The sequence below is a fragment of the Uranotaenia lowii genome, chromosome 3 (assembly GCF_029784155.1).
Source record: "Uranotaenia lowii strain MFRU-FL chromosome 3, ASM2978415v1, whole genome shotgun sequence".
NCBI classification, from domain to species: domain Eukaryota; kingdom Metazoa; phylum Arthropoda; class Insecta; order Diptera; family Culicidae; genus Uranotaenia; species Uranotaenia lowii.
The window spans coordinates 260,316,378-260,335,944 of record NC_073693.1 but is presented as its reverse complement, the minus strand read 5'-3'; the positions used below and the strand labels follow the sequence as shown (position 1 = coordinate 260,335,944).

The window sequence follows — 19,567 nt, the reverse complement described above, 5'->3', positions numbered from 1 at the left end:
GTCGGCATAAGTTCAGGTGCGAGCTGGAAGATACGGTATTTATGCTTTTGCGATTTACCTTCACTTCTCGGATATCTCTGCTCGCTTTGTGCCTCAGGTTGTAGGTATAGTTTTCCGAACGGATTGATTGCAAACACAACAACGACGACGACGACGGAAGAGTCGAGTGGTGCAGTTTTGTTTTGCACATGTTATCTTACATAAAAAGCAAAACATTTTTTCAACCAGTAGCTACCCAAGGGTTAAGCGTAAATGAAAAAAAAAAAACAATTCAACAAAAACACAACTGTGGCATATGGCGATATGAAGATAGATAAGAGGGAAAAACTCATCGAGCATGTGAAAATCTACATCAATGAATGAAAATGAGCTATCGGTAAAAAATGCAAGTGATGCACGCGTCTAGTTGTGTAGCCATTGAGGAAAAAATTTGCTCGAAGAAAAATGTGAGGAATAGGAAACCGAACCTCCCCTCGGCCGAGGCAAACATTTTTACATTTCTCAATCGAAAGTTGGCACATACCTCGAAGCCGAAGCGGTATTAGCCCTGTGGATTCGCATTGCGATTTTACTTGATCAGAAGATTAATCAATTTATTGGTTAAACTTGAGGAAAATTTTAATATGATGGTTTTTTAAAAAAGTTTAAAAGAATTTCTTGAATGAAATTCTGAAATTATGGCTCGAACATTGATTATTTTTTTGCCTTCAAACATTAATTTTCAATTATTAAAAGTGTTATAATTCTGTTCAGTTCATGATGATCTCTCTGATCTTAACGCATGGCAGATGAGCAACCTGCGCTCGGTTGCAGCCATGCGTCCAGTGAATTTGAGATGAAAACAGGAGACAGCACTGATTGTCGAGGACGATTAAGTTTACAGTCTAGTGAAAGTGAAGATTTTAAACGGCATGAAGAAAAATGACATTTTCGATGAATTCATGCTGTTGAGAAAACACTTTTTTCCATAGGCAAGGTCTTAGAGGTTATTGATGGATTAATACAAACAGTTTTTTAGTTTTTTACCAATATTTATCAATATAACTGAAATATTTGAATCACAAAAATTTCTATCAAACGGGTGTGAACTCAATATTTGATACACATGGATTCAACATGTTGAGTACTTGTCTTTAATTCAAACTTTGAGTAATATTTTTTAAAGAGCATCTTGTTTATGAGAATATAGTGCTCTTAAATTAGAAAAAAAGTGTTCTTTAGATTGCAGTTTAGATAAAGTCAATCCGTACTTATTATGAAGCGTCACAACTTAAAACCAGAAACTGGATTAGTAGCAGTTAAAAGTTAAAATAGAATGATCAAATTTGGTTTGAAATTTTGAGTAATTAATTCAACTTCTTAGGAAAATCGCTGCACGGATATAAAACTCAACTCATATTTAATTTTTGAAATAAAATATTTTTATTTTCCAACACTTACATTCAACCAAGCGGTTCAAAGTCCTTACCCAAATTTGGGACTCAAGCTTTTTTTTTTAAAACACAACCAATTAAAAATTTTTTTTTTTGCACATTTAAAAAAAATTGCTTTCACGCTCATTGCTAAATCTATTTATGTTTGTTCAAAAATTGATCTCCATTCACCATCTCTTAAAAAGACCTCCAATTCCCTTAATTGAATAGTTTTTCCAACAAATTTAAAAAAAAATTGCTTTCACGCTCATTGCTAAATCTATTTATGTTTGTTCAAAAATTGATCTCCATTCACCATCTCTTAAAAAGATCTCCAATTCCCTCAATTGAATAGTTTTTCCAACAGTACTCAAGAGATATAATGAACTCTCAATTATCTCGCGAGAAAATTATTTGATTGGAGAGATTTTTAAAATAAAATAAAATGGGTTCCCTCATCTTTCGTAGAACCCCTTTATCCCACCCGTAGGCCGACAACAGCCAGTCAGCAATCGATTTCATCAAAATTTGCACCACTTGATTGTCGCTGTTGGCGATTTAATTTGCTCTGATTGCCAAACCGCCAAAGAATGTTCAAGTTTATGGCAGCGTTCTCTACGGCTCGATACGGTTTCCGCCAATTGTCGCCTGTGGGTGGGTGGATGGATTGTTCAAAAAAGTGCCACTCGGACACGTCAAAATGGCACCTCTCTTTGTTGGCAGAGCCAGTGGGCTGCAAAAAATTTATTTTTTTTAAAAATAAACACACCCTGACTGTGTACATCCCACCCACAACTCTGACCACCAAAAAGAGGGCCGCTCTTGGACGGGATGATGCAGCGTGAAATTAATTTTTGGCTTAATCTCGACATTTCTGGGGCGTTTCAAATACCTACTGTTGTCATCGAACAACTGTGACTGCTAGCTGCGGCTACGAGGGAAAGCCAAAAAAGTTTGCGGGACCCAGGTATTAATAGCAAACCCGACAAGGCTTCGGTCGCGGTAATGGTGACAGATTCGTACCTTATCAGTCTGAATGAATTTTGAATGAGTTCATTCAGCAGGATGAGAATTTCAATGAAAACGCGATCCTATGAAAACAGGGAAACAATTATAATTGTACAAATGAAAAAAAAAAATTTATTTTAGGAGTGTTTCTGTAGAACTCATCCAAACACTCCATAAGATTTCGTTAGCAAGTGCTGTTGTTCTGAATGAAATTTGTTAAAATATTCGATGTCGTACAACGTATTTCTATAAGAATACTCTTTAAGACTATACAAATGTATTAAAACTATGTTGACGTATATATGATATCTTTAAGTTATTTCCTAGGTTTTTTTTTCAAATATGTAATTGAAATTCTGATTCTCAAAGCTCTTTTATCAAACAACTTAAATTCAGAATTACTGAACTATGAAACAAACACGTTACTGTTGCACAGTGTGGGGAAAAACATTGTTCAAATAACGACGTTCAAGGTTGTTGAAAATGATACTCGAGATCATGTCGTAGGAAAATATCGGCACAGCACTTAAAATGATGAAGTCTTTGTTTTGCAAAAAAAAAAAAAAAATAGGAACGAAAGTAAACTCTTAATTTTTTTAAACCGATACAGAATATTTTTTTAAAATTTTTAACAACTTTTACAAAAAATATGTTTGTTATCTTATTTTGATCGCCGCTGGGATATATTCTTATCTAAGTTTGTGGCATATCGGCAAATTGAAAATCTAATTAGAGAGCAATTATGATAGATATGAAAATTGATAGGTGGAAAGGTCAAAGCTAGAGCGCTTTGGGTAGAAGAAACGAATAGATGGTGAAATTGTGAGCTTAGGGCATTGTTTCTTATCGACAGCATGAAACTGCATGTGTGATTCTTTACCCAGCATCTGCTGGCTGTTTGTAGTAAGTGACGAAGAAGCCACATTGCTACCCACAACCAGCAAAGATGGGTCGAACACATGAGGTTGCGTCCGACCGGGCAAAAAATCACACAAGCAGCGCTCACAAGTGCTGTTTTGATTGCTGAACCAATTCTATCGATGCGTGCTACTTGTTCAGGTACATCAGATGGTTGCTACTTATTGTTTTTCGCATATTATCCATCCGCTGCCTTACTTTTTCGCCAAGTTCCTCGTGTGGAATCGTGTTGGTATTTGTTTTCCCATTTCCCCCCTTGAAAACAAATACCAACACGATTCCACACGAGGCACTTGGCGAAAAAGTAAGGCAGCGGATGGATAATATGCGAAAAACAATAAGTAGCAACCATCTGATGTACCTGAACAAGTAGCACGCATCGATAGAATTGGTTCAGCAATCAAAACAGCACTTGTGAGAGCTGCTTGTGTGATTTTTTGCCCGGTCGGACGCAACCTCATGTGTTCGACCCATCTGGGCTGGTTGTGGGTAGCAATGTGGCTTCTTCGTCACTTACTACAAACAGCCAGCAGATGCTGGGTAAAGAATCACACATGCAGTTTCATGCTGTCGATAAGAAACAATGCCCTAAGCTCACAATTTCACCATCTATTCGTTTCTTCTACCCAAAGCGCTCTAGCTTTGACCTTTCCACCTATCAATTTTCATATCTATCATAATTGCTCTCTAATTAGATTTTCAATTTGCCGATATGCCACAAACTTAGATAAGAAAAAATATGTTTTAAAAACAGGTCCTAGAGATACCCAGCATTTTTATTAACTAATGAGTGGTCAATTGCGAATGTAGCTTATGGACAGAATCATGGACCGAAAAGGTCACAATGGGACCCTGCAGAAGATCCGGAACAACCATAATGGGAAACAATATCATAATTAAATCATTCTGATTCTCGATTTCAATAGTTTGACTAAAGCATGGATCACGCAAAATCTGGACGCATTAAAAAGAGTCTATCTCGGAGGTCAAATCTCGGGGTCTATTTCGGAGCTATGTAAACGAAATAAAAATATTTTGTATTCAAAATGTAGGATTTTTATTGCACTTTAAAGGAAAAATAATTAAAAAAATTATTCCGATGTTGTTTTGATGAATTTTTGAACTTTTTGTTGAGTATCACTCATCATAGTTTGGACACCCTATTCACTGACCTCAGGCCATTTTGTTTCACGATCTCTTTACCTCTGTTTCAGACGTCCTGCCATTCTTCTTCATCTTCTGCTTGACAATTGCCCAACATTTTTCGAAAGGGCGGAATTGAGGGCAGTTTGGTGGGTTGATGTCCTTTTCGAAAAAAAATCCACCCGTTGGCCCGATACCACTGTAGTACCTCTTTGCTGTAGTGGCAGCTTGCCATATCTGGAGAAAACTTTACTGGTCCTTTGTGAGATCTAATGAACGAAAAAAAAAAACGTTTTTCAGGCGCTCCTTCTTGTAAATTTAGGAGTTCATGGTCTTGTTTTTCACAAAAACCGGGGTTTTTCGTCCGCAGCTGCAAATACCTTGCCAGATCAAACACTTTCTTGCCAACTTATCGGCAAAAATGAATTTGAATTTGGCGGGGACATCACCCCGCTTTGTGAAATTTTTGGCCAGGAAGCTGCCCAAAATCCATCTTCACGTACGTTTCGTCATCCATGAGGATGCATCCGTCGAACTTCGTTAGAACCTTGTTGTATAACAACTTCCGGGCAGGGATGATAACTGTCCGAATGTCATTTGACATTTTTCTGAAGCCTGGAGCGACATTCATCAGCACGAAACGACCGTCGCCGTCATGTCCTTTTTGGATTTTGTGAATGTCATCGCTAAGGAATTCCCTCGAGAAAATGTCAAATATTATGAATGTCACAACTTGCATCGAGATTGTGTCATGGGAAAAAAATGTTACGAAAAGCTGATGAAAGTCGGCCGTTGCTTAGATGACATTCATATTGGCAAATGTTATTGGCGATTTGCAGTTCAAAACGACTCTCAGAGGGCCCTGCGATCAAAATGATGATGTTAGGGACTCAAGTGTCAAAACAAGTAGTAGTTTTCCAAAACACATGACCATTTTTGAAAATTTCGCAGTTGAATAAAATATTTAGTCATTTTGGATTGGAAAATATGGTAAGAAAAAATGAATTCTTGATTTGCTTATACTTTTTGTAACATTTTCATCATTTAAACTTCATTAATTTTTAGTTTTTCGGAAAAATCGTAAGAGTCAACTTGCAGTAACTTGGAAGACCAGGAGAACCCGGAGAACCCGGAGAAAGAATGTTTGAAGTGCCGCTATTCAACAGCAAAAGTTCTCGAAAAGGAGCGATTTGTAAATAAACGACATGGAATTTTTTTTTTTTGAAGCAATTCTGAGATAAAGATTTCTTAGCTCGTAACAAACTGGTTTTTTGCGAGCCGTATGTGACTCAGAGCTTAACAGTTATTATTAATATTTAGGTAAAAAAGTTAATAAACATACAAGTACATCATATATTGTTCTTAACTGTTACATTGTTTCATTTTTCATGAAAATTATCTTTAGATATACATTTTTCTACGATCGTAAGTAATAGTGCAGCCCGGGAATCCTCGACACCTCATTAAGCGACCCTTTCACCCCTTTGATTTCGGCATATTTACACCAAATTGATGTCTTCCAAAATAGCTTCACTTCAATTTGAAAACATCGAAATTAAAATTTATCTGGAAAAACATGAAAACTTCTATTCACTAATGTGCAAAGCATTAAAACTAGTAAATTTATGATTTTCTAACAAGATTTAGCAGTTATTTTGGTCCAAAATTTGATAGTTTCCATAAAAAACTAAATTTTTGAAACAATTTGTATTCACTGCCATGTTGAAAATCTGCTATCATCACCCTTTTGTTAGTTCCATTAGTGACAATTAGTTGGCGTTGTATGCGAAATAGCTTTGCTGCAAATCGCCAATGGCGACATTTAAAATTTTTAATGTCATAGAATAAAATCGTAACATTCATAGGAACCTTGATGAAATGTTATTAAAATGAATGTCATGACAGTCAAAACGGTTCCTTGCTGACTTTTCCATGTGGACTGGCCATTCTGGCCGGTTCCGGAATCCTAAAAATCAAAATGATCAGATTTTAACTTGCGACACATAAATAGAAAGCTCTTGACCTATATGTCGTGTCCGGAGGATACTTTTCTTTCGGATTTACTTCTGCAAATCCTTAAAAGTTTCTTGCCGAAACTCACCGCACATTCGTTCGTTACAACAATCTTCTATCAACTGACTTTTACACTTTTGTTCGTTTTTTCACTCGGAAAACCGATTACGAATGCACCAATACAGATCCACTTGAAATGTGCACACGCTAAGTGTTAGTAATTCCGATACGGATTTGTCGGAGTGTTTGATTTCTCTTGTCAGCTCACAGACAACGGATAATCTAGTTTTGTTCATTTAATTTCATAAATTAAATTCAATCCCACCTAATGTTTACAATTTATGTTATTTCAATTCATTTTATTAATTAAGTTCATCTACTATCCTAAATCAGTTAACTTTCTAATTTTTATTTCATCTCGAAATTTATTTATTCACATCATCATTATTTCATCATAAATATATTTTTTATTTGTTTTTATTCTCTTTGTTCCTATTCTGTACACTATACATGAAGGGAATTGATAAGAAAAGTGGTTCGGGGCCATCTGGTCCTGGCCACGACCAATCTGGCCGGTTGTGTTTTACGAAAAATCACGTGGAAAGCTTAGATTGGGTTATAGGTTTGCATATTTTTACGCTTTTTCACGGAGAGGGGGTCAGGGTTTGAGTCCACGTGAACATTCTCGTACGGTAAATAAACAGGAAAAAATAACATACATTTAAAATAAAAAAAAATTCTGATTTTTGTCGTTTTACCATCTTTGTGGTTCTAAACAATGTCAAAAGGACATCACTTTTCACCGCTAGGCCGACAAATCAAAGCAATAAAAAATAGAGTTTATTGAAAAGTAAACATGCACGTTATAATTGACCTCTTTTAGTAATGCAGTATTTTATCATGTTTGGTGAGGTTTATTAGCTTAACACCAAACATTACTATCCATTCGAATAAACCAGCTAAGAATTTTCAACCCCAGACACTTTTAAATAGAAAAATAATATTCTCAGAATTTCTTTTAAATATCTTGTAAGTTAAACATCTTCTAGAAAATTGGCATTAGTTGAATGTCTTTAAACATCTTCGTTTTTTATTATAAAACGTTCTTCCTAACGTTCCTTTTTTAGGGAAAAAATCTTGATCTTCTCTTTTTGGTACTGCAGGATATGGTCACCCTACTCGGACTCAATTATTTCCTAAACACAAAAAAAAAGTCTGTTCCAGCCGTCAGGGTTCAATCAATTTCAAAATTTCAACACACCGTATCATCGGACCATGAGCTGAGCTGATAGAAAAAATCAAGCAAATAGTTCGAATTCAAGACGCCAAAATCATCCAAAAACAGTATTAAATCACCAGCATCAAAAGTTCCCTATTTTATGGCCACTGATGTAGAGCATGTAATTCTTCCCATCATTAACAGATCAAGAGCTTTCTGTTCATGTGTCGCAAGTTAAAATATGATCATTTTGATTTTTTGGATTCCGGAACCGATTGCCCGTGGCCGATGAACTTCATGACTGTCAAAATCATGACATTTTTTAAATTGTTCACGAAATCCAAAATTCAAAAATGTCATTCCGACAGTCAGAGGACCAACAGAATCTTCAACTGTCGCAAGTCAAAAATGTTATCGAGATGAATAATTCGATGACATTTTTCTGAGCGACTGTCATTGCAAAACTGAATGACATTTTCTTCAGTCGTTTAACTTTTTTTTTGGAAGACCGTCAATGTCATTGAGACATTTTCGAATGTCATTGGAAAATGTAATGCGACTGTCACGATCCCGACTGTCTTTTGGATGACATTCGCATCTCTGCTTCCGGGCCCGTCCTTTGGCTTCTACATTCTTCTTCAATGTCCGGTTTGGTTGCTTACTGACACGATATGATCGTATTCCTTCGCGCAGACGAATCCCTCTGACGGTGAAGCGGTCGGCATTTAATTTCTCGGCAATGTCATAGTCCGACTGCCCTGGGTTTACCTTGTTCGTTCTCAACACCTTCAAATAAAGTTTCCGATCCTTAGATCCACTATAACGTTTGATAGGAACCTGCCGATCACGATTTGACCATCTTTACAGATTTCGCGTTTTTTTAACCTGACCACGTCGGGTTTTCAACGCGGGTGTCCAAAATTAATTTTCGTCTCGCGGCTTCTATCACGTGTAACTTTTTTGGAACAAAACGAATCGTTAATTAATTTTCAGTTCTGATAGAGGAAACCTTTCCGAACAAAGTACTGAAAAAACATTCCAGACCCGACAACTAGGAGCGCTATGGTATAATAAACAAAGCGTCCAGATTTTGGATGATCCATGTTTTAGTTTGAGGTTGTCAGAATTAATTTACAACCCAAATGGGCTATTTTATTAAAGATGAACGATTGTTTATGGATTTTAATTATTTTTCAACGCTTTTAAAATGTACAAAACAAGCGTTAAAAAAAGTGTATTTGACCGCTATTAAATTGTCTTATTATATTTTATGTTTGAAATCTATTTGTTTCCCTTAAATAGAAAGAAAAGGATTTCGCTTCCACAAAGCCTCACTAAGCCTGAAAAGGTTAATATCACTGAACTTAATTCCATTTAATAAAGTCAATCTGATCTGAACATTTTTTTCTCTACTTTCAGTTCCTTGTCACTATTTGTTGGATATTTTATAGAAAAGGTAAGTCATTGGTCTTCTGAATCCTCTTTTATAAAACTGACCTGTTTAAGACCATTCATTTCATACAGAAGGAACTCTTCTATTTTGTAGCCGTTCAATTAAAGGTACTGTTTATCTAAGCTTCGAAGGGTGTTTGGATCAAAAAGTGGTCAAACTGAATTGCGTGTAAATCTAAATATTTGTTAATAACAAAAATCAAAGTATGTATCTTTAATTTGAAAGTTCAATATGTATAAATGATGGAAAACCACCACACTCCTTCAATCAAAACGGCTCAATTTGAGCCCCCTTGTAATGGACGATAACTGCTCTCAGCATGGCTTGCAGCAATACGAAGAAAAATTAAATAATTAAAAATGTGAGCAAATTTTAATAAATCCACTAGTTTACAGCATTTTTGAACTAACTAAACTGAAGGTCCTTTTAAAAGTAAAATTGGAAGCTGAATCCGAAAATGAAATTAAAAAAATTGCCAGTTGAACAGTTTTTGAGTGATGCTCCAAACATGAAATTTAGCAAAAATTTTAAAAAAAATATTGAAATCTCTCAGACAGCAGAACAGTAATCAGAACACTCTTTTTTGCATATTAAAGGTGTAAAAATTTGCCATCGATTGGACTTGAAACAAAAAAGTTAATGAGGTTCAAAGATTGTATTTCGGCCGAAAATTCTCGTATAGATCGCAATGTGTAAAAATTACTCATTTCGTGTTAGACTAAATTTGCGGACTTTGAACCACAATAACTTTTTTGTTTCAAGTCCAATCGTGTTACAGTCTTCGAGTGAAATATTTGTCTCAACTTAAGCTTTAGTAAGTTACTCATAAAAAAACAATCGGCTTGTTTTTTTTTTGTTTCGATTATAGTCGTTTTACCATCTTTATGGCATTCGCGACTTTATCAACGTTGCAGTTGGCGGATCGTTATTGAAAAACTTATCCGGTACAACTGTGTTCGATGTTTGCTCTTGGGCTCAAACTCGTGGACATCGGCTCAGGAAGTAGCTGACTTGCCAACTGAGCTATATCACAAGCCTCGACAATCGGCTTGTGAAAAAAAAGTTATTAAGGAAAAACCAGTTTTTTTTGTTCCTCCCGAGCATAACACCTCAAAATCCTATTCACGTTTGAGACTTAAGCAACCCCTACCCATGGTCAGATCTTTCTGAAATTTGGTATGTTACCATCTGGTAAGCTAATTGATAATTTTGACTTGGAGCGAGTGAGATTTGCCATGTTTAATTCTTCCTATACCGTGATATCGGGGAGTTTTATCGGCTTGCAGTCTTGGTTAGCAAAAACGACGTATTGATTTACGTTTCCAACGTTTCGATCTTATTGGATTTTCTTCAGGGACTAAAATAGTGTTTATTTAATTAGTTCTGCTGATTAAAATTTATGCTTTCTTACCGAAAAGATGCCATTGTCTTGTGGATATAGACTCGGCTGGTCATGTATAGCTGTCTTTTGATTTGTTTTCCGAATAATTTGATTTCATTCGTATTTTTAGATAAATGATGTAGTGTATCGACTTACTGCGTACAGAATTTGCGGGTAGAAATCCGTATGTCTAGTGATTTTGGGATAAATTTTCCACAGCATCGAACTTTTAGCACAGTCTTCACTTTTCACTTATTTTGTTTTGATCAAAAATCAAATGTTATGTATGTTTGTTGATGGTGTAGTTTTTTCGTGAGTATTTTTTTTTATTATCTGAAAGATCGCCTATTTTTCCGAATAATTGGAAAATGTCGGCATATGAAGAGTGAAAATCACTAGACAAACGGATTTTTATTCACAAACATCTGTACGCAGTAAGTCGATACACCACACCTTATATCTCAAAACACGCCAGTGCCTTGAGCGGCACTGATTGCTTCTTCATCTGACCGTAAGTTGCGGCAAACCCGAAGCAATCGACCATGTGCTCGCTCGGCTAAAATCCCGAGTCGATGGGTGGGGTTAGAGAAACAAGAGAGATCAATAGAGGGAAAGATCACATGCGGGATATACATGGTGTTTCGATAGAAGGTCCAGCAGTTGATCGGCAGAGCTCGATTGCTCGTGTTCGCCGGTTCCATCACGTTCACCGTGGTGGAATTGGCTAACGCGCCGTTGTACCGAAGCGGAGATTGCAGGTTCAAGTCCTGTCGGTGAGCCGTTGTATCTTTTTCGAAATTTTCATGATATTTACGGCTTATGTTCTTTCGTTCTTTGATAGTTCATGTTTCTCTAATTTCTTTCATCACATATGAAAATGGTCTCAAAACACGAATTAAATTAAATTATTCGGAAAACAGATCAAAAGACAGCCGAGTCGACACTCACAAGAAAACGTCATCTTTTCGGTAAGAAAGCATAAATTATAATCAGCAGAACTAACTTTAAACTCTTCGTTTAAAGATTCACCAAAAAAAATTTTTTAATTTTTTTTTCAATTTGTTTGTGCTTTTATTTGAAAATAATGAACTTTAAAAAAAACAACTAAATTATGCTCGATTTGTAAAAATCCGACCATCTGGAGGGTTAAAACAGCTTTCAGAGCAGATTTTTTATATAAAATTTAACAAAAAATCAAATTTTGTGAAGTGAATTCACTCATTCGCGCTGTTGTAACTCAGTTAGATTCCAACAGATTTCTTTAAATTTTAGAGTTTTAGAGTCGTCTTATCATTTTCAAAGAAAATCTTATTTTTTTTATTTAAAAAAATGTCAGAGTTTTCTCGTAAAATTAAAAACTTCCCTTTGATTGTGACGTGAATTCACTCATTTGCGACTGTTTCTGTATGCTTTTCAAACCAACTTCATTGAATATAAACAAATTCTACAAAATGAAGCCGTGTTTTTGGCTTCTGAACATACTAAAAATATTTCCAAAAAAAAATTATCCATATATTTAAATTTATGATTTTGTAAAAGTTGTCAAAAACACCACTTTTTCCAACAAAAAAACTGATTTTCAAAATCATCCAAAACATGTGTAAAAAAAACTTTTTTCTCTTTTTTCCGTTGGTTTTGTGTGATTTGAATTATCAAAATTATAGACAATTTTGAGATTTTTTTATACGCGAACGAATAAAAATCACTTTTGAGCGGCACAAGCGTGTGGAATGTGTCTATTGTAGTATAAACGAAACTGTACAATTGCTAAGTTTGATTTAATACAAATATTACGCTTAGATCCTCCATATCACTCCGCTCAGGGATGATATTTTTTATTGAAGTTGGTCAATGTTGTAGAACCAAGAAAGCGTTACGTTTTGAACAGTTCCTAAGTACTTGATATGAGTAACTTTCTCTATAGTAATGTTTGATAATTTGAGATGACATTGAAGTTTAATTTTTTTTTCTGGGAGAGTAAAAAAGTGTGTTTATTGTTTTAGAAAGATTGAGAGTTAGAAGGTTGGCTAAAAATATTTATGAAGAACTTTTTAATCCTTTTCCGTATTGGTTACAACATCATTAGGCCAGTTTTCGGGATAGAATTATGTTGTATTATGGGCAAACAAGCAAGGTATACCACGCAACGGTAATTTACTGAGATCATTGATGTACAGTAAGAACTGTAAAGCGCTCATTGGCTCACCTGAGATAATCAATTGTTTTCTGTTGGCGAGTAAGCTACGAATAAGATCGTTGGCTGTGCCTCTTATGCCATAACACTCCAATATTTTTAGTAATATTTCATGGTTAAGAGTATCGGATGGCCTTCTTGGGATGAACAAATAGTCCTCCACAAATTTTTGGCATCTATTTTTTTAATTCTAGAATCCAGCAACTCGCATGTGGCTGTAAGCGTATTTGATCCAGATTTATATCCGTATTGATGGTTGTAGAAAACGTGTGCAGGTTTTTCATATGAATGATTAGATAACAAATACGGCAGATTTAAGTTGAACACTTTTTGATTCGATCACTTTTATTAGAATTTCGAATTCATAACTGGTTTTTTTTTTTAATATTGAGTCTTAAATAGTGAAATGAAATATTTCACAATTTATTTTCTATCTTTCAATAAAAGATTCAGTACCACCAAATGTTTCATATCACTTGATGCCTAAAAACCATTTGACATACATTATTTCTCCAAGCTCTTAAATAGTTGTCAGGACAAATTGTAGTAAGAATTCACAATTAAACCAAAAAAGCGAAACATTTTAAATCTTATCACAAATGTATTTTTATCATTTTTATTTACTACAATTCTTTTATCCAAGATGGTTAACATAAACTATCATAAAGTTATTAGGTAAAATATTTGGAGTATTTAGAAAACATAGCCAGATCATATCTCAAAAGTGTTTTTCCATCACTATTAACATGAAGGTAGATCTTAAAACAGAAATTTTAAAAGTATTATTTTATTTACATAGTATTCCGTCTTACGACATAATTTTAAAAGTATCAATTATCTTGAAGCCATAGCCATTGTCGGCCTGAATAAAACGAGTTGAATTTAAGCTTATTTCATAAACTATAGTTGGGAGTAGGTTTATTTTTACAATTTCATTTATTTGAAACGGCTCGTACCGTAGGAACCAAACTCTTGTTTTTGTATTAAAAATTCATTATTTAAAACTAGTATAGTTGAAGAAAGGAGAAGAAAAGGGAAGAGAAATTTTTACACGAAGATCAATAGATTTGAGGTAAATATATAATTCAAACATGTAGTCTAGGTCTATCGCAGCCAACACATCTCTCACTGGCACATTAGGAGGTTTCCCTCGGGCCCGAAAGGAGTCTATTAACTTCGCTCTGGCGATAAGATGGTCCTCACAAGACCAAACAAGATGCTCGATGTCATGGCAACCCTGGCCACAACGACACAAATTGCTGCCAGCGAGATTTACACGAAAGAGTAACGCGTCTTAGGAACAATGATTGGACATGAGACGGGAAAATGTTTGAATTGAATTCCCGACTCAGGTCCAATTTGGAAGTAGGTTTAATAAAGCTCAAATTTGTGAATCATTTTGATGTAATTTTTCTAAAAAAAATGTGGAAAAATTAACTTTTATTATGTGTGTATTGATAAAGATTTCTTCAAAATAAGTTTTCTTTATGGAATCCTTTCATTGAATAAGAAGACAAGTAGTTTCAGTTAAAGTGCAAACCATAAGGGGCCGCCGTTTTCTTTCGTAGGGCCATCAATTTAAGGCATCTTAAATCTTCAATCTTCTGATCAACCGGCATCGACTGTCTAATGTTATGATATAGGAAGCAAAGCATGAGCACCGACCAGAGTAACAAGTTGGGCACATTCATAAATGTATTTACATTCCGCCACACCCATCCAAACGCAAGACGCAAAAAAAACCGGCATGGCGGCAAACCAACCCTACTTACTTATCAAATCAAAACCACAATCGCTTGGTAGCAACGCGAACGAACGCTCGAGAGACGCCTTAGTTGCCGCGGCCGATATGCTAATAAATTCCACTTTTCAAGTTCACTTGTTTGTAGGGGAAAAGTTCATATAACGCCCCATGTGGCTAATACGCGCCACCCTTGTTTTGAAGAATCTGAAGCATTTTAAGCCTGCAAAATATTACCAATTTGTTCTAAATGCTGTGATTGGTCATGGCAAGTATGAATTTTTCCTTAAAATGCTCCTGTGTCGTCATAATTTCACAATTTAGGTTTTTCTTCATTTCGATCCAAATTTTAAAACACTTTCAATAAGGTGTCACCAAGCAGAGAAAAACGAATAAGACAATATTTTCTGACACATCGATAGAGGAGAATCTAAACTACAATTTAATGCTAAAAAATTATACCGAATTCGCTATGGTATGCTTTTTATGGGTATGTTTTATCACGGCCCATGCGCTCGTTATAACGCGCCAATCGTAGTAGGCTGAAAATAGCATTAATTTTTCAAAAAGGCCAATTTTTATTGAAAATAAACAAAAAGTCTAAAACCTTATTTTGAGCGTTAATTCAGCCCAAAAAATCTACTTTTATTTTTTTTTTAATTTTGATTAGTCCATTTTGATTTTATTTTCATTTAAAGTGTCTGTAAGTATTGGTGTGTTTTCGGTCTTCGGCTGCTTTCGGGTGTATTCGGCTGCTAGGCGCGTATTGAATACACGGCAGCGCGTATTTGCAACACAGTTTTGTTCTGTGGATTTGAATAAGGTTTTTAAAAATCATGTTTTTGAAGCAACTATAGCAATTTGAGTAATAAAAAATCATAGGCATTTGTAGAAAACAATTTTCTTCAAAGATTACACCTATTTTTAGCACAATTTGTACGTGGAATACATAGAAAATCAGCGATTCGCTTAGGTGGCGCATAATAGGGCATGTTCCCCTAAGTCAAGATCAAATTTGCAATGCAGTAGCCGTTGCACTGAGAAAAGGGTCGCCAGCGGGAGATACGCAGCAGAAGAAAAAAAATCGTTTGTTTATCTTGGAAGCTGACTATTCCATTGTCGGAAGCATACATTCAAAGAAGTGAATCTTTTGTAGTAGAGATGATATCAAATTTTGGTTTTTAAACTTTCACTTCTATGATCTTAAGCCAAATGAAGGAGTAGTTTTTAATTTTTTCGACAATAAGAGATGATTTGGAATGTTTCGAAAACAACAGAAGAAACTTTCCCTAAGCCGTGAGTTGAGTTTAAACAAAAAAAAAACTGACTTTCTGTCATTCCATCATGAATTCATTTCTTTGTGCACTATCGAAAAGCTGGCAGCTTAATCGACGCCGTTTCATCATGGAACGCAAATTTTATTCACAAACTCTCTGTCAATACAATACAATACAATACAATACAATACAATACAATACAATACAATACAATACAATACAATACAATACAATACAATACAATACAATACAATACAATACAATACAATACAATACAATACAATACAATACAATACAATACAATACAATACAATACAATACAATACAATACAATACAATACAATACAATACAATACAATACAATACAATACAATACAATACAATACAATACAATACAATACAATACAATACAATACAATACAATACAATACAATACAATACAATACAATACAATACAATACAATACAATACAATACAATACAATACAATACAATACAATACAATACAATACAATACAATACAATACAATACAATACAATACAATACAATACAATACAATACAATACAATACAATACAATACAATACAATACAATACAATACAATACAATACAATACAATACAATACAATACAATACAATACAATACAATACAATACAATCAATACAATACAATACAATACAATACAATACAATACAATACAATACAATACAATACAATACAATACAATACAATACAATACAATACAATACAATACAATACAATAAAATACTATACAAAACAATTCTCCAAAAAATATTTCTTTTACAAACACACTTAAAATTAAAAATTTAACATCAAGACAAATGAAAAGTAGATTTTGAGCAATAATATTGTAACCAAAATCTACAATTTCAATGCTAAAATACCCAATCAAACATTTAAATTCCTTCATTACTCAAAATTTAAGAAACCAGTCCTTCCTTACAAACATCATTCTTTGCATTTTTGCGTTCATGAAGTATCGATGCCGGTGTTATCAAACCATATACAGTTTCAATCGCTTCTCACAATCAGTTATTTTTGTGTCAATAAAAAACACTCCCCCAATCTTCCGTTTTTCCCCGCATAAAATTTGACAAAGGGTTCTGAAATACGGTTTCAGGAAGTATTTGCCCGAAGAATGGGGTAGGAGCCAGAAACGAGTTGCAGTTCAACGGAATAAAAGGAAGCCTCCAACAAAAACACACCAACAATAAGGAGAGACCAATCGCAGAAGCAAAAAAAAAATGGCGTCGGAGAAAATAACAGCCATCCAATAATTGGTTGTCAGGGGATTTTCGATTTCAATTATGCAAACTTCGATTCTCGGCTCTGGTTCTTTTGTAACTCAGGAATTTACCGGTTTTTCCCGTTCTGCCCCGGGTATGCCCTTCCTCCGAATTTTCCTCCGGAAAATCCCTACCAAAGCGTTCCGATTGAAACGAAACTATGAAACCAAAGTACTGTTTTGTGTGAGCTGTTTTTTTGTTGTTATTTGTTGCTGTTACTGTTGTCGAATCGGTGCTCGGTGTTGCTTCTTTACACAGAAATCAATGGATACAATCGAATGCAAAGCTTTGGTAAAAATGCAGTCAATTATTTTTCCTTCCAATGAAATTTCGCAATCAGCTTCTGGAATTGAAAACTTTGTAAAGCGAGATTGGTCGGAGATAAAAGTTAATTGAAATAATCTTTTTATATGTTACAAGAAGTAGTATCTTGCAATATTTTATCGGGAGGTGAGATAATCAGATTAAACAGGTTGGGAAGTCAATCCATGGAGATTTAATATTGATAACTTGTAATGATTTATTCGTTTGTGCTGGATTAAACCTCCTTTCTTGATTGATCAACAATTTCGTTGATCACAACAATTCAACAATTTCGTTGATAGCACTGTTTGGAATTGCCTTCTAAGTCGAGAAACCGACTACGCATTTTAATGGGCTAAGAAACCTGAACATGCATTTTCAAACAACTTTTCTAGCGAAATTTTTACATTATTGTGATATTGTTAAACGCGTTTTAACAAATGCTTTTTTCACAATGAAGGTGTTCATCCATAAAAAACAGGTTTTCGTGGAAAATTGTGGTTCAAATAATAGGTATCAATACATTCGAAGTGAGCGAAAAGGGGCTTCAAACAAAATCAACATATAATGCAGGACCTTTTGACCCATTTTTGAACTGATTTTGTAAACAAAATTGAGATCAACCCTTGTGTTGGATTTGTATGGGGAAATTTTACATCTAAAACCTCCAACCTTCCTTTTTTCTGTTTCTGTTTGTTTTCTGTAACAAGTTTTATTTTGTTCTGGAATTTGTATGAAAAAACTAATTTTTTTAACAATCGAAGATAAATATTAATTGGTTTATGCACTTATGTAAGCAATAACTTGACTTGTAACACATACAAAATTATTGAAATAAAATTTTTCAATACAGTAGTTTTTCGATCTTATCACTATTCGAATTTTTCGCTACTCGCCAAATTCACGCTCGATTTCGTCACGGCTGTTGTTCACTCTTCTTTATAAACATTAGAAATCATTCAAAAAATATGTGTAGAATGTGTGTAGACTGTTGCTCCTATTGTGATTTTGGATTTCACTCTTCAGTTGTCAAAATGCCGTCCAAGGAAGAAAGGCAGCGTATCAAAATTTTGCTCGCGCATCGCGAAAATCCAGAGGAACAACCACAAGAAATGTTCTTCTCATAGTTAAGTGCGTTTTTTTTTTGTTTAGACATCTATATTTTGAAAATATAATTTTTTGAAATATTTTGGGATACTACCAAGCAAAAACTTATATTTTATTGCTATTTTCTTCAGAATCTGAATTTCAAAATGAATCTTGTTTTTTTTTTAACTTACTTACTTTACTTAATGATCCCGCGCCGATCCTTCGGTGCATAGGGCCGTGGTAAAAGACCTCCACTGTTGACGATCCGGAGCCAGCGTCTTCACCTGGTCCCAGTCAAGATTCTCGTCGACAGTTCGGATTTCAGCGGCTAGACTTCGCCGCCACGAGTTTCTGGGTCTGCCTCTTCTTCGATGACCTTCTGGATTCCAATCTAGCGCCTCTCTGCAAATCTCGTTTTCATCTTTTCGCAGCGTGTGCCCAATCCATCTCCTCTTACGTTTGTTACAGTTGATTTTTAAAACTTTATTTATGGTGTGATTTCAGCAAAAAATACATTTAAAAAACCCAACCCTAATCAAAAATGAACCAACTTGTTCGACCAGATTTGGCCCACTGTATCGAACTTATTTTTGGAAAAAAACCCGACAGCCCATAGTTCCCGAAAAACTGAAAAAGAAAAAAAAACGGGTACTGTCATCGAGATTTTCGGAGCTCAGTTTTGGAAAAAGGTTGAAAAGAAAAGTGCGCGGTGCTCGGTCGAGTGCGGAGGATTTTGGGCCTGCGGCTCGGTATAAAGGTTCGGGGCTTCTGCTCCGCATCCCCACGGAGAACAGAAGCGGCGATCGTGGCATAGATGGCCACTCCATCATCGCCGACTTCGGAGCCAGCATCAACAGTTCCTTCAAAAGTGAACAACAGCAACATGGAGCGCCCACACCTCCGTCAGCCAGGGAAATGCTGCACCAGCAGCAGGGAAACGGCCTCAGCAACAATATCCGACACGGCAATGTCGTGCGTCTCCATCGGTGCGATGCAAGCGACACCTCCGAATGCTCCGTGCGGCGCCAGCAGCAGTACAACAACAACTCCAACAACAAAATCCGCACGGCAATGTTATGCGTCAGCATCGGGGCAACATCAACCACAC

General features: G+C 35.2%; 1 protein-coding gene across 1 annotated transcript in view; it reads left to right on the top strand.

Moving 5' to 3' along the window:
- LOC129751182 (galactokinase-like) overlaps nucleotides 1–19,567 on the top strand; it is a 150,756-nt gene that overhangs the window by 36,422 nt on the left and 94,767 nt on the right. The window contains exon 2 of the mRNA XM_055746535.1: nucleotides 9,133–9,169. The gene's annotated coding sequence lies outside the window, so the exon portion shown is untranslated. The remainder of the gene's footprint in view (nucleotides 1–9,132; nucleotides 9,170–19,567) is intronic.